The sequence below is a fragment of the Drosophila montana genome, unplaced genomic scaffold, assembly GCF_035044405.1.
Source record: "Drosophila montana isolate Dmon_TW-CO22-7 unplaced genomic scaffold, ASM3504440v1 contig_2534_1, whole genome shotgun sequence".
Classification (NCBI taxonomy): domain Eukaryota; kingdom Metazoa; phylum Arthropoda; class Insecta; order Diptera; family Drosophilidae; genus Drosophila; species Drosophila montana.
The window spans coordinates 525,790-540,568 of NW_026997398.1; the positions used below are offsets into that span (position 1 = coordinate 525,790).

General features: G+C 39.0%; 1 protein-coding gene across 3 annotated transcripts in view; it reads left to right on the forward strand.

Annotated features, from left to right (window-relative positions):
- The window catches only part of norpA (no receptor potential A), a 69,225-nt gene that overhangs the window by 32,677 nt on the left and 21,769 nt on the right, over positions 1-14,779 (forward strand). The gene's annotated exons all lie outside the window — the stretch shown is intronic.

The window sequence follows — 14,779 nt, forward strand, 5'->3', positions numbered from 1 at the left end:
CGTTCACTTCTGGAGATAACCATATTCAAGATCTGAAAATTTCTTTCAGATCGGACTATAAGCATCGAAAATACTTGAGAACGCATTTCCCGTACGTGATGTGGGGCTAAGCAAAGAAGATGCTTGTGATTGTGTGTGTGTGTTTTTGTATTTTTTTATTGAAGAAATTAGCAATGCTTGGGCTCTGAATTTCTCACAGCCAGACACTCCAGAACTGAGTACTCTGACCTTTAAGAATAAGAAGCAGAAAATGCAAGTGCAACTCTCTTCCTGCGCCCAGAAGGTAGAAAAGGCGACAATAAAGTAATATTGTGAATGAAAGTCTTGCTTAATGCTCTGTCTGTGTGTGCTGGCATGCTTGGGCGCTTTTTTTTACAGGGTATTGCGCTGTCATATGCTCTCTCCCCGCTTTCGCTGTTGCAGTTTGCGCGTTGTAAGCTGTGACCATAATTTCGTTTAATGCCTTTTAAGCGCATTAATTACAGACACACACACACACACACACACACACACACGTACACACACGACACAATCGTCAAAATTTTCCAGTTTGGTTGGTGCATTTCCATTGGCCAGACATGCGCACCCCCCCCCACGCCCAGCCAGCCCCTCCCACCCTTCGCCAACTGCTGCCGAATTAAAGTGAATAATTCGCGATGATAATATAAAATGACTTGGACATAAGAAAGGAAAATAAAGTTGCAGCAAATAAAATGAAATTGCATTATGCTGTACATTGTTAGCAGCTAAGCCCCCCGACCCCCGACCCCCGACACACTATTCACCGCTTTCCCCGTGCCCTCACCACGTTTAGTTGACAGATGAAAGGCAAACGCACACAATAAATTGTATAAAGTGCAAAAAAATATTGCTGTTTATATCCATTTGTGCGCTTATTGTCATCAACATTGTTATCCTACTGCTTCACCATGCTGTGCCCCCTCTTTTCCCGCCCGCCTGTTGCAAGAGCTGGGGTTTCTGTCAGCTTAACGCATTGTATATTGCCCCCAAAGCAGGCCATTTGACGACACACAATACACGACCATGTTGATGCAACACGAGCAGCACCACTAACAACCAGGCCCCAACCAGACCCCAACCAGACCCCAACCGGACCCCAAGCAGCCCGCCCTGCAACGTCCATCCAGAGTCACCTCAATGACCCCGTGTGTGACGTTTAAGCGGCCCGTGTGGCGCGTGTAATAACAGCAGATGCCGTAATGCGACCAACTGCACGAATGGCAAGGCCTGCTCGTTCAAGGATTCTGTCAAAACCAAGGACTTAAGAGCTTGCACGATGTAACAGAAGCTGCGACCTCAAGCGTAAACGCACTTAATTGGCTGACATTTGGTGTTCATTATGCAACTCAATGTCAGACTTGAGTTGCAGCACCTTCTCTGTGTGCCTTTTTCCCTCTCCCTCTCCGTCGCTCACAATTTTCCTGGTACTTGCTCAGCTGCAAGCTCTCTGCGATTATATAATATATAGTATATATCTATCAAGCGGACTTACCCCAGAGTCAAATCTTAAATTTGCCAGTTTGATGTGATTTTTGGCATTTGCTTATATTTGGTTGTCCTCCTTGTTTCCTGACAATTCTATTATGAACGGTTCATAAACGCCAAAGTTATTAAAGAATGCAAATTTTCAATATGTCAATTGGAAATGTGTGACGATAAAAAGAAGAGGCTGAGCAAACTTTTGTCGAAGGACGCGTAATTTCGGCTTTTTAATAAAATTTGATTTGAAGTACACGTTAAAGTTGTTGTTAACTCTGTTAAGGCTGCTCAGCTGAGTGAGTTGACATCAAACTTGACAGCATGTTAAAGTGTTGCTTAACTTTGACAGCAAGCTGTGACTTTTTTGGCTTAAGTTTTCTGTTCACTAAAGCATGTTAATTCATGTCTTTTGTAACATGTTCATGTTCTCTATCTTTGTCTCTACTCTCACTCCCTCTCTCTATCCATCTCTTTCAATCACCTCAGCTCCATCTATCTCACATTATTTTCCGTCTCTGCTGCATTTAACAATCTGAAGGTCTAACACATTTTCAATCTTTATTTCTACCCCGAAAGAATACTCCACCACACCCACGACCAGCGTTATCTTTCTCTTTGTTTAGTTGCGTCAGATGGGCTACGATTAATATACTTATGTATCCCGCTTCCTTCATCTTATTACGTTTTACTCCAACTACTGCCAAATTGGCTGGCTGTTTGTCTGACCCGCCCGAGCAGAAGCATCGACTCCCGGTGGCCCGTAATATCCATCATTCTGTCACTGGACTCTACTTTGGTTTCGCTTTGCCAGCGTCATTCGTCCTTCGTCCTTGTTGTGCTTGTGTGTGTCTGTATGTGTGTGGGTGTGTGTATTTATATAACAAAAAAATCAATTCAATTAAAAGCTCATTAAATATAATTGTGCACAACAATCGATATAAACTCTATTTAGGTTCCCAACTCGAACAGCAACCAACTTGAACTTTGGCGTCCTTGCGCCCTGTCTAGCTAGCTTCTTGCATTCCTTTTTTCTATTTCTTTTTATTTATGAGCATAACAAAATTATCGACAAATTAGTACAAATGCTTTATGCTCTGTTACCTAGCGACCAATCCATCTCACAGGCCCCATGCAGTGTCCCAGCAGCCCCAGCTGAACCCGAGCCCAAAGCTCAAACCCTTGTCAAAGAGCTACAAAAAAAGAAAAACATTTAAAAGCGAAGAAGAAAACAAAATACAAATTTAAATCGAAAGAAAAGTTTGCCGAAGATTTAATACCCTGTCAGTAAAATAAATATGATTTAGTTTTGTTTCTTTTTCAATAAAATACAATATATACTTTTATTTTGAACACTTTAATTTAATTATAATTTTTTTTGCGTACCTTAAGAGTATTTTGCGTATCAAGTTATTATTAGTATTAATATAAATAAAATTATTATTTATAAAATTGATTTATAGAATCTACTAGCCTGCAAAAATAGGTAAAATATGAAACAAGATAAAATAATCAAAATTAAATACTTATTATCTCTTCTTGCAATATAAATTATTATTACTATTATATTTAATTTTATTATTGTTATTAATATAATAAATATTATTAATATTATTATTATTATTATTATATAATTCTTTTTTTTTATTATTATTATTATTATTATTGATATTAATATTAGTATTAATAACATTATTTTTATTATTATTATATTATCATTATAATTATTAAGAGTACTTATAGTTAGGAAATTTTTCTTAAAAAAAATATATAAATATATATTTTGTATAATTTCCTGATGGCTTGAATATACACACATGCTGCTTACAATTGTTAAAGGTTAAAAGTCTCTGAAATTCTGCCCAGTTTAAGCACACAAATATTATTGTATTTATATAACTTCTCAAGAATTTCAAAGTATTCTTTTGTTATTTATTTATATTTGTATTTTTCTATGCAAGCCATATTTGTTTGCAAGAATTCGCTCGAGATTTGGCTTATACATTCTATAAATAATATTTGATGCTGGTCCTGAGCTAAGAAACTCAGTGGGACGAAGTTTTTATATGCACTTTATAGGTCGATGCGTTACGGATTTCTCAAAAAGTATTAAAATAACCTCGTGAAGGGTGTGAAATAAAAAATAACAAACAAAATATGCAAAATTGTACCCTCGCAAAACTTTTGGAGCTGACTTTTTTGTTATATTATTTTATTAATTTTCCGAATTTTTTTTTTCTTGTTCGCTTTGTTTTTGCCGCCATCTTCTTTCTTTCGCTTTGGAGCATGCTTATTGTCATTTATTTAATATTCACAATTACAGCAACAACAACGTAATTTATACCACCTCACCCCACCCACTGCAACCCCCCCCCCCCCCTCCCCCCACAATCATGATGATGTATTGTTTTGATACGGAGATTGGGTAGATACGCAGCTTGTGAGCTTTGAGCTTGTGGACACGGCTTTACGGGGCGTATACGTGAGCTGTTTTTTTTTCTTCTGTTCTGGTGTGCGGCTTGGTGGTGGCAAGGTGCTAAAAATAAACCGCCTGCTACGTGCCATCGAGTAAATCACAGAGAGCCAGTTGCTCGGTATCCCGGCTCTTCAGGTTTTCTCTCGGTCTGTCTCTCGCGGCGATATCGAACGGGAACCGGCAACCGGGAACCGGGACATGTGCTGACGGAGGTCCTGGTAAAGGGGGCTGTGCAGAGAGGTTGGAACAATATTCCCAATGAAAATGTGTGTGGCATTTTGTTGTTTTAATACCCTTACAAAGGGTATGTGCATTTATTATTAGAATATACGTAATGCATTGGAGAAGACATATTCCCCAAACAATTAAACAATTCAAAATACAATGTTTTTGTTTTCAACCAAAATTGTGCCACCGCGTGCGAGTGTAAGAGCGCAAGCTTTAGCTAAGCTCCATTGAGTAATATATATGTTTATTACTGATCAGGTTGTCCTTGCCCCAGCATCCTCTTGAGTCGTCCTGGCTGACCCCATCAGCGAGGGGCGCCTCCAAAGGCTACACCCCTGCGACCTATCTGCGAGGCGAATTTTTGAAATACCTCCATCATTGTAAATATCCCACCATTGCAAATATCCCATCATTGTAAATATCCCATCATTGTAAATATCCCTCAATGTTAATATCATATGCCTTCTTCCCTCATTCATTCGCTTGGTAGAGATCAGAAGGTACAGAAGGTATTCAAAATTGAACGAAAAAAAAGGATATATCCTACTAAGTCACAAAGTTCGTCAAGGCAAATCGTTCGGAATTACACTTATTTAAAGGGAAGGGTATTTGATCTTCGATGAATCGTATTTGACTTCGCTTGTTTATTTTTTGTTTTCGATTTCTTTTCTTTTTTACTTTTTTCTGTCTGTTGTCCTTTTCTTTCGCTTTGCTGTTTTGTTTTGTTGGTTTTCGTTTAACTTCTTTTGACAGTTGCTGACAGTTTTGTTTGAAGGATGCCCTGTTTCTGCACCACCCCCGCAACCCCACCAGCCCCTACCGGCTTTGCCCGTGCGCAAGACTTTGATTTTGTTGGCCAGCCCCCTGACAAAAAGTGGGCGTGTGTGTGTATGTTTGATTTTTTGTTAGCGAAGGGGGCAGGGCGGGGGAGGGGCCTGGTATCTGTTGCGTGCCTGGACGGGTATGCGTGAAAAAATGTGTCTGGCTTTGTCAGGCGTTGGGCGAGGGGCTACTGAAAGGGGGCAACTGGCGCCAAAGGTTGCGCTCTTTGAATCGATGGTGAGGGAGGCGGGGGTTGGCAACTGCTGCATTGGCCATGGCTATAACAGATTTTATGATCGCATCTCCTGCAGCTTCAAATATTAACTCTTTCTACTTTTTATACTTGTGCCATACAAATGTGGGGAAAAGCCAAAACTGACAAGCAATAACAATGTCAATGGGTTAAGTTTTCTTATTTTCAACTCTGCCAGATTCGCAACTTTGTGAAAATTGTAGCGTTTCCCAATGAAAACACTTTTCCAGCAACATTGAAAATGCGTAAAAGCGGGCATAAGGCTTGTGTGTAGGTGTATGTAACATTCGGAAATGCTACCTACACCGATTCCATAAATATATATAGCACCTTAAGTCGGCTCGATTTGTTTGTCTGCCTGAAGGCGTCAACCGCAACAGCTATTACAGCTGGTCAACCGAGTTCGTGTGGGTTATTCAGAAGAAAAATGAATTAGTCTTAATCCGTGTACATAATAGGAAAACCTAAATGCATTTCGCATTGGCATTTCCGAGTTATGCTTAAAAAAGAAGGTCTCAAATTTTCTGGAAATCGATAAGAAAAGAATGTTTTGACAAAAATTCTATTTCTAGAATTTTCAAGAATACAAATTCCTATTTTACAATGAAAACCTGCTTTGTGTTCTCGCATAATGCAATCTTTGTTATATAAATAAATCAAATTTTGCTTAAATCAATTACGAGCACTAAAAGAGGCATAAAACTCAATTACAAGGCTCGGATACCACATATTATTCCCAAGAAAAATACAATTTTTTGATACGACACATTTTTTTTAACGAAATTTTCCGCCCTTGCAACACGCACACACACACACACACACATACACACACACACACCCACGCACACAGCACTTTCTGGTTAAAACTGAACTCGTGCAGTTTTATTTTATTTTACTTTATTTCATTTTTTGCCTTTGTTTTTGCCGTTGCTTTGTTGGCTTCCTGCCGGTTCGCTTGTTATTCTTTGCCGGGAAATATTTTGTTCTTTGTGTTTTTTGCAAATTTAATAATAAAGCAAACTCTGAGTGCGTGTGTGTCGCGTGTGTGCGAGTGTGTGCGAGTGTGTGCGAGTGTGTGGGTGTGTTGTGGTTGATGCTCACTTTAATTTCATGAGAAATTTCATTTGCCATCCAGAAAGTATGCAATCATATTATGAACTTTGACATTTTGCGCAGCAGCAGCAGCAGCCAAAAGGCGGCAGTGAGACAGATATATAGGAGGGAGCGAAGGAGAGGGAGAGGGCGAAAGAGACGGATGTAAGTAAGATAAACAACGCTCACCCTTAACCAGCTGCACACTAACAAACATACACACACCCACACACACCCACACACACCCACACACACCCACACACACACCAACACACACCAACACACACCCACACACACCAACACACACCAACACACACCCAGACACACCCACACACACCCACACACACCAACACACACCAACACACCCACACACACCCACACACACCCACACACACCAACACACACACCCAGACACACCCACACACACACACTGGCTTCTTGATAAGTCATGATAAGGCATAATTCCTGCGTTCATTCTGCAGTGTAAAATGCGTTTTTTATACCCTGTGCTCAAGGCTTTGAATGGGTATGCCGGGTTACGTGTCCACTTGCCATCTGAGTCTTCACACATGTCCTATATATACATATATTCGCAGTAGCTAATGCCTCAACATTTTGTTGCCATTCCATTTTATTTCCTTCCATTGTTTGGTTATCAGTTTTTTTTATTGAATTTGCTTGCCCGGAGTTGCCCTCAAAAGTATTTTCGCAAATATCTGTCTGTTACGCCCACATTACATTACACATTACGCCCAACACACACCAACACACACCCACACACACCAACACACACCAACACACACCCAGACACACCCACACACACCCACACACACCAACACACACCAACACACACCCACACACACCCACACACACCCACACACACCAACACACACACCCAGACACACCCACACACACACACTGGCTTCTTGATAAGTCATGATAAGGCATAATTCCTGCGTTCATTTTGCAGTGTAAAATGCGTTTTTTATACCCTGCGCTCAAGGCTTTGAATGGGTATGCCGGTTTACGTGTCCACTTGCCATCTGAGTCTTCACACATGTCCTATATATACATATACTCGCAGTAGCTAATGCCTCAACATTTTGTTGCCATTCCATTTTATTTCCTTCCATTGTTTGGTTATCAGTTTTTTTTATTGAATTTGCTTGCCCGGAGTTGCCCTCAAAAGTATTTTCGCAAATATCTGTCTGTTACGCCCACATTTGTACGGTTGCAAGGTCACAGCTCTAGAGTCGCAGTTCTTTTATTATGGCTGCGATGCCCATTTCCATAATCAGGCATCCTCTTTTGCAACTTTGTTTGAACTGTTTTTCTGAAAAAGAAACAGGATATTACGATGTCAAAAGACGTCCACTGCGACGGCTTCATTTGTATGCCCGTTCAGAAAGTGATAAAGAGTATATTGGCTAGAGACTTACAATTGGGAATATGAAGATTATATGAGGAAGATTAATCGAGCAAAATCCATATCTAGAATATCAGGAATGACCAATTTTGGACGGCAAATTAAATAGGACTCTCTATCTCTCAGCTAGAGTATTCAAATTCGAAAAGATCGGCGCAACCGGAAAGATGGCCAAGCGAATTAATCTCGTGTATTTCAACTGGAGTAGTCGAATTCGGAAAGATCGGAGAAATCAGAGAGATTGAAAATCGAAAAAAGTTTAAGCTGCAAAATAGCTAAATTCGCAGAGATCGAAAAAATATAATACATTTTTATTTATTTATCGAAAAAAATCGATGGATCTTTAAAAACAAAACAGGGTATTTACTTATTGGCCTATGAACGAGTTTTAGCCCATCTGCAACGGGCTTACTTGCTTTTTGTTTGTTTAAAGCAAAACCTATTGCCCGTCAATCACGCCCAGTTCCATCTTCACCACTTCCTCCCGCCCTCCTCCCTGTCTATGTGCATTTCAACAAGTTTTCCATTGCCAGTAAGAAAAAAAAAGGAGAAAAAAAAGTACAAACTTTCTTCATTTTCGGAAAGGACTCGAAGGCGAAGCCTGTCTCAGGCCCAGGTTTGATTGATGTTGCTGCTGGCAGCCCTGATTGAGCGCTCAACTCAGCTGATTGACGCACTGATTGGCTGCTTAACTGACTGACTGATTGACTGATTGACTAACGGACTCGACCGCCGTCTGACAGGCTGTGCGTGTCATGCACTGCATTTGCCGACTTTCATTGATGAATGCCTCAAATTCAATTTCAATTTCGACTCTTCCGCCTGCAAAACGCAACAAGGTCAAGTATATTGTAACTTTAACCAATCAAAAATCAAGCCCTGCCCCACAAGCCCCTCTGGGGCACAGCATTTTTATTACCTGTGCGCTGTGGCAGCAGCTCATCAAATATTGAAATGCCAATTTCACAGATACTCACAAAAGTAAACGTAAACGTAAACGCAAACGCAATGTGGCCAAATTCAATTTGGCAACTAAACTAATGCCCGACAACAACAACAACAACAACAGCAACTACTACAATAACATGTAAGAGTGCTCTGGTCGGGAGTGCACGACTGGCAGATACTCTGAATCCAGTGCCAAGCCGCCGTTACAGTAGAAGTAGCACATCTTCCCTTTGCGCCACATCATTAATGGGGAATGCATTCTCAATTAACTTCGGTGCTTATAGTCCGATCTTTATGCAATTTGCAGTGCTTATTTATAGCATGCTAAAGGATGTATGTATATACCAGAGCTTAATGCTCTAGCCAAAAAGTGAAATATTTAAAGGCTGTATATACTATACGAAAGCCTACATACCAAGTTTGATGCATATAGCTCTAAAAGTTTTCGAATTATGCTTAAAAAACTAAGACAAAATACAAATAAAATATATAAATTTCCACATTCAGTCTCTAGTTTCAAGTCTAATTATAATAATTCTTGCCTCTAGCTTTCCATTGGCTTGCACACGAATGAATACACTTCTTGTCCATTGCCTGTTACAAAAGCTCACATTAACACATGATACCCTTTTAAGCCATTTGCAATGGCTTTAGGGCATAACAACGACAACTACAACAACTGTAGGAAGACATATTAATCAGTAGCAAGAATAACATTAACAGGACGACAATCATTGTTTTTGTTTTTTTGTGATTGAGTCGGAGTGAAAGGGGCTGGTGGTGGTAGGAAGGGGATTGTACGTAATCAATATGGTAGCAAAAATAACTTTCTTGGCCTAAAAGCACAAATTAATTGTGCTTGCATGATTCAATATGGCTTACGTTTATTTTAAGAGCACATCTCGTTATTGACACAGTTTCGATATCGGAACGCTTATATGTAGCAGCAAATGCTAATGAATAAAAGCAATCGATAATGTGTATCGATAATAGCCATGTCGAACTTAGAACTTGACATAGTCAAGTATATTTTATTACCATAAATATTATATCTTCACTTAATATGTGTTTATCTTTGTCAGACAATTCACATTTCGATAACAGCAATCGATAAACAGTCATTTATAGATTATACTTGCGCACATTATTCTAGGAATAACAGAACAACTTTTTATCTATCTATTTATCTACATATATTCGCAAGCTCATCTTAATTTCGATAATAATAATCGAGAACCGGCATCAATACCCATTTGTTACAGTTACACATTTAACGCAAGATTTTATTTCGATAACAGCAATCGAAATTAACAGTCGATAGCTCAATGATTGTCACAGTGTTGTATCAATTGCTTGCTGACTATAAGCTGATGTAAATTCCGATAAGAGTTATCGATATGCAGCTTTCGAAAACTTGGCTCTGTCTTAGAAATTATTTTCCGACCGTCCAAACAGCTATTTACAAGTACAATTACATTCATTAGCTTAGTTCATTTTAATTAGAGCTATCGATAACTTTCAACTTGTAAATGTTGTTTTCTACCATTTTCTTTCGATAGCAGCAATCGATAACAGTTATCGATGACTTAATGCTTGTCACAGTTCTGATTCAATTATATACTGACCTTTTTCATATCCATTTAGCCAAGCATTTCTAATGATTAGCAAAACTAAAGTTTCGATAACAGCAATCGATACTAAGAGCTTATGAACTAATTTATCGGATTATTTATGCCCCATTTTAAATTCAATTAAAACCCAATTTAAAATCTTCGATCAGTTGCCCGAAATTATGCAACGAAATGCGCGGACCCCGCCTGCAGCCAGCAAAAAAAAAAGCGAATAGGTGAAATATGGCCGCAAAATATGCAATAATAAATTGAGCCATTGTCGCTTCTGTGCGTATGGCCTGTCAGGGGCGTGCGTGCGGAAGGGGTGGAGAAAGAGCGGAGTGAGTGGGCACGAAGCGGGGTGGAGGGTCTTGCCTCTGCCACTTGGCGCGCACGTAATGAGCATATTTGTAGCATACTTTCAGCGTGTACGTGCGTCGTTTATGCGAATGTGTGTGTGTGTGTGTGTGTGGGTGTGTTTGCGAGAGTCCTTTGAGGGCAAGTTTATGCAAGTTATTTCTTGTCCTACTTCACACCCTCGGCAACCCACCCCCTGTGGTCGCCATCAACGCTGCGCTTACCTTTCAAGTTGGGGCGCCAAACTTTTGCAGCTCATATATATATGTATATTGACACAGGTGCCCAGAGGCGTTCGAGGCGAGGTGTGCTTTGCTTCATGTGCGATGGGGCGTGGCACTGTGTGTGGTTAGTTGGTAGGGGGCAGTGGGTTGAGCCGAGAGGCAATGCTTTGATTTTGTGTCTGCATTTAATGCCAAATGGCAAGGCCAGCCGATAAACTACAAGAACTCATGCAGCTGGTAAACGCCCACAGTTGTGCGTATACCCTGTCCTTAACGATGGGCTGGGGGAGCTCTATGTCTAAGAATAGTTATGCTGACTCTTTCTGCCTCTCTACCTACAGTAAACTTTCTATGAATTTGCTTTGTATTGCCAAAAATATCGCCCAGCGGTTTTTATTTTTCATATTTTCAACTTTAAATTTGTAATGAAATCACAAATATGGGTGGATTTACTTTTCAAATCGCACAATGCTAGCGATTTCAAATTCTTCAGTAAATTAAAGTGTAAAGTTTGTTTATTAAGGCTAAACACCGACAGGAACATTACTCAACAGACAGAAGAAGAAGAAAAAAGCTGAAATACCAATGACATTACCTGTATATTCAAATTAGATTTAAAAAATCATGAAATAAATCGACAAATTTTCATGTTCTATTACCCAATTGTGTCGAAAATCGAAAAGGCATTATTTTTCATTGAATGAGTATATATTTGTATGTGTATGCATTTTTGTGTGTATGTACGTATGTATGTATATACGTGTGCATGTATGTGTTTATGTATTATGGTGTGTATGACAATATGAATTTGATGGGCAGGCATAAAAGTATGCATGCATGTGAATGTGTTTGTGTGTGTATGTATGCATAACATGCATGTGTATGCACATGTATGCAAGTATATATGCATGTTTGTGTGTATTATTGTCTGTAAGTATACAAGTATTTTGTACGAAGGTATATTAGTATTAAATATGTGTGTGTGTGTTTGTGTGTGTGTGTATGTATGTGTGTTTGTATGTGGGCGTGTGTGTGCTAGTGTATGCATGCATGTATGTATGCATTTATGTGTATGTATGCATGCATGTTTGTTTTCTAATACCAAACGCAGACCAAGCTTATTTGTCGCTGTGCTGCAAATTTAAATAAAACGAATTTCTCCCAAGTGCTCTACTCCTCGATTCTCAAGAATTCAAGTAGGCTCTGCCGGGTTCCATGCTTAGCTAGTAGTGTAGTGTTTTTTTTGTTGGTATTTTTGTTGTTTTTTTTTGTTTTTTTTCGTTTTTTATTTTACATGTATGTATGTATATATGTATATATGTACATATGTGTGTATGTACATATGTATATATTTATGTGCATATATATATGTATGTATATATGTATGTATGTATGTACATATATGTATGTATGTATGTGTGTGTACATTTGTAAGTATGTTTGTAAGTATGTATGTATATATGCAGACATGCACACAAACATATATGTATGCATGCATGTAATTTTTTTATGCAAAATTGCATAGATGCATACATGCATGCATATATGTTTATGTATGTATGCATGTATGTATGTGTGCATGTATCTAGGTATATAAGCATGCATGCATGTTTGCATATATACAAAACAAAGCTGCAAACTTAAAACTTCGCCCAAAGAATCTTCGAATCGCATTTTCCACCGAGGAAGCTTGGATTCTGCGAAAAGTGTGAAACACGTCTTAAATGATTTTTTCTTTGGAAATAAACTCGAACACGAAACACTTGAACACCAAATCTTTGACCCCCATTTCCACCAAGGAGGAATGCATTTTTCGAGAAGTATGAAACACCGTCTTAAAGTGCACCTTAATCACATAAGGTAACTACAGTGAAAATTTCAGCTTCCTATCTCTTACAGTCAGGACTAACAGTTTTATATATAGAGCTTAGGCTTTTAAGAGAGAGAAAGAAGCAAAGCTAAACAAATCAACAAAACCATAAATTTATGATAAGGCAAACCCTCAACTAACTCACATTCAAGGTGGAAACGCATGAATTCTATTGAAGTTCGCTCGAAATTCGAGTGGATATGCCCTATAGGGTGTCCTTTCGTTCTACCCTATAGGACATCATTTATCTTATTCAAAAAGCAAAAGTAATTTCGTAAAAGTAATTTAAGGATATGTTTCGCTTGATTACTTTATAAATTGTAAACACGAAACTTGCTCACATCAACTCGTTATTGAGCTATTTGAAACTTGAGCCCTAAGTTTCCATATCTCTGCGCATTCGATTCGATCCGTGCAAATCGCGACGGGGTTTATTATTATTTCTCTCTCTTTTTTATTTTTGGGTAAGTTCAAAAGCGCAAAGAACGCAAATTCATAAAATGTTCGCTGGGCGTGAAAGTATTTTGACATACGCTGGGAAATCATATCCGCTCTGTATACACACACACCCACACACACACCCACACACACACGCGCGCGCAAACACAGACACAGCACTCGCTTACCTCTGGCTGGCTTTGGCGCTAACGAGCTTTAAGTTTAACAATGAGCGAACATTTTGCAGCTCATTGAATTTGAAGTCATGTGAAAGCACACACTCACACACTCACACACACACACCTCTTATACATGCACACACCGGCAAGCAATCAGTCAGTCCAAGGCGCTTTTTTTTGTCTGCCTGGCTCTTTCAGAGGCGTGACAATTGCATTGCAAAGGACAATGTCGAGTGCTTGTCAAATAAAAAAGTGTGAAGCAAGAGCCAAAAAAAATAAAATTGGAATTGTAAATCTCTTTTGGCACATGCACAACAAATTGCAGAGCCAATTGAACAATTCGTAAGTCTGTGCGTTTCTATTGTTGCTTTTGTGCATTTGTATAATGCTAATAGGCAATTCAGTTGGCCCTTCCCCCCAATCCCCCTCGCTTGCCATGAGGCGAATATCTGCTACGAACGACCATTGCTGGTTATTATAGAGTGTACTCTACTTCTTACTAATTTCCTTAGGCTCTTTAGAGTGTAACGTTTGTTTGCATTCGTTAACGTTACACTGGCTGCTTTGCTTAGCCATAGAACGTCTGAATGGAAACAAGCGTTTTTCGCTCTCTTACTCTCTATCTATTTCTCTTTCTCTTGGTGTTCGACCCACTAAAAAAGGTTTCCTATATACTTATAAACAGTGCTCTTCAATTAGTCTACTCCTTAACTTAGTATCTATTTCTTTTTTGCTTAAATTCTCTCTTGTTTCATAAACGTTTCACTGGCTGATTTGCTTTGTTATACTCCCGCTTGCTTTCTCACTCTGTTTTGCCCCCACTCTCACTTTCTCTTGCTATCTCTTGCAGTTATTCTTTGTGTTCCATTCGTAAACGTTTCGAAATTTCTATGTTTGCAGTTCTCTACTGTGACTGCAATCAAAATATACTACTAGCATTTTGTTTAAGCCTCAAACTGCATTTTTATCAATAACAGAAAGCCTTCTCAATTCCCTCGAAGCCACACATAAGAATAACTGAAATAAAATAAACTCAATTAAATGCTCTATATGGAATATATAACATAGCTCTCAAGAATTCAAGAATTCAATAAAATGTTAATTAAAAATGAAATCTTTTGTGTGAATTCAAATAGAAGCTGGTAAATCTAAACATTTTATCCATCTGCTTTTGAACATTCGAGAGCTGTATACAGAAATTGAAATTTCGGGTCTCAAATATTCAATTAGATTTAAGATGTTGCACATACATACACCCACACACACATTCGCCTCGTATGTTCAGTTGGCAGTGCAACGCAACCGCATGCAGAGAAGGGGCCACAAGCACGCAAACATAACCACAACCACAACCCCGTA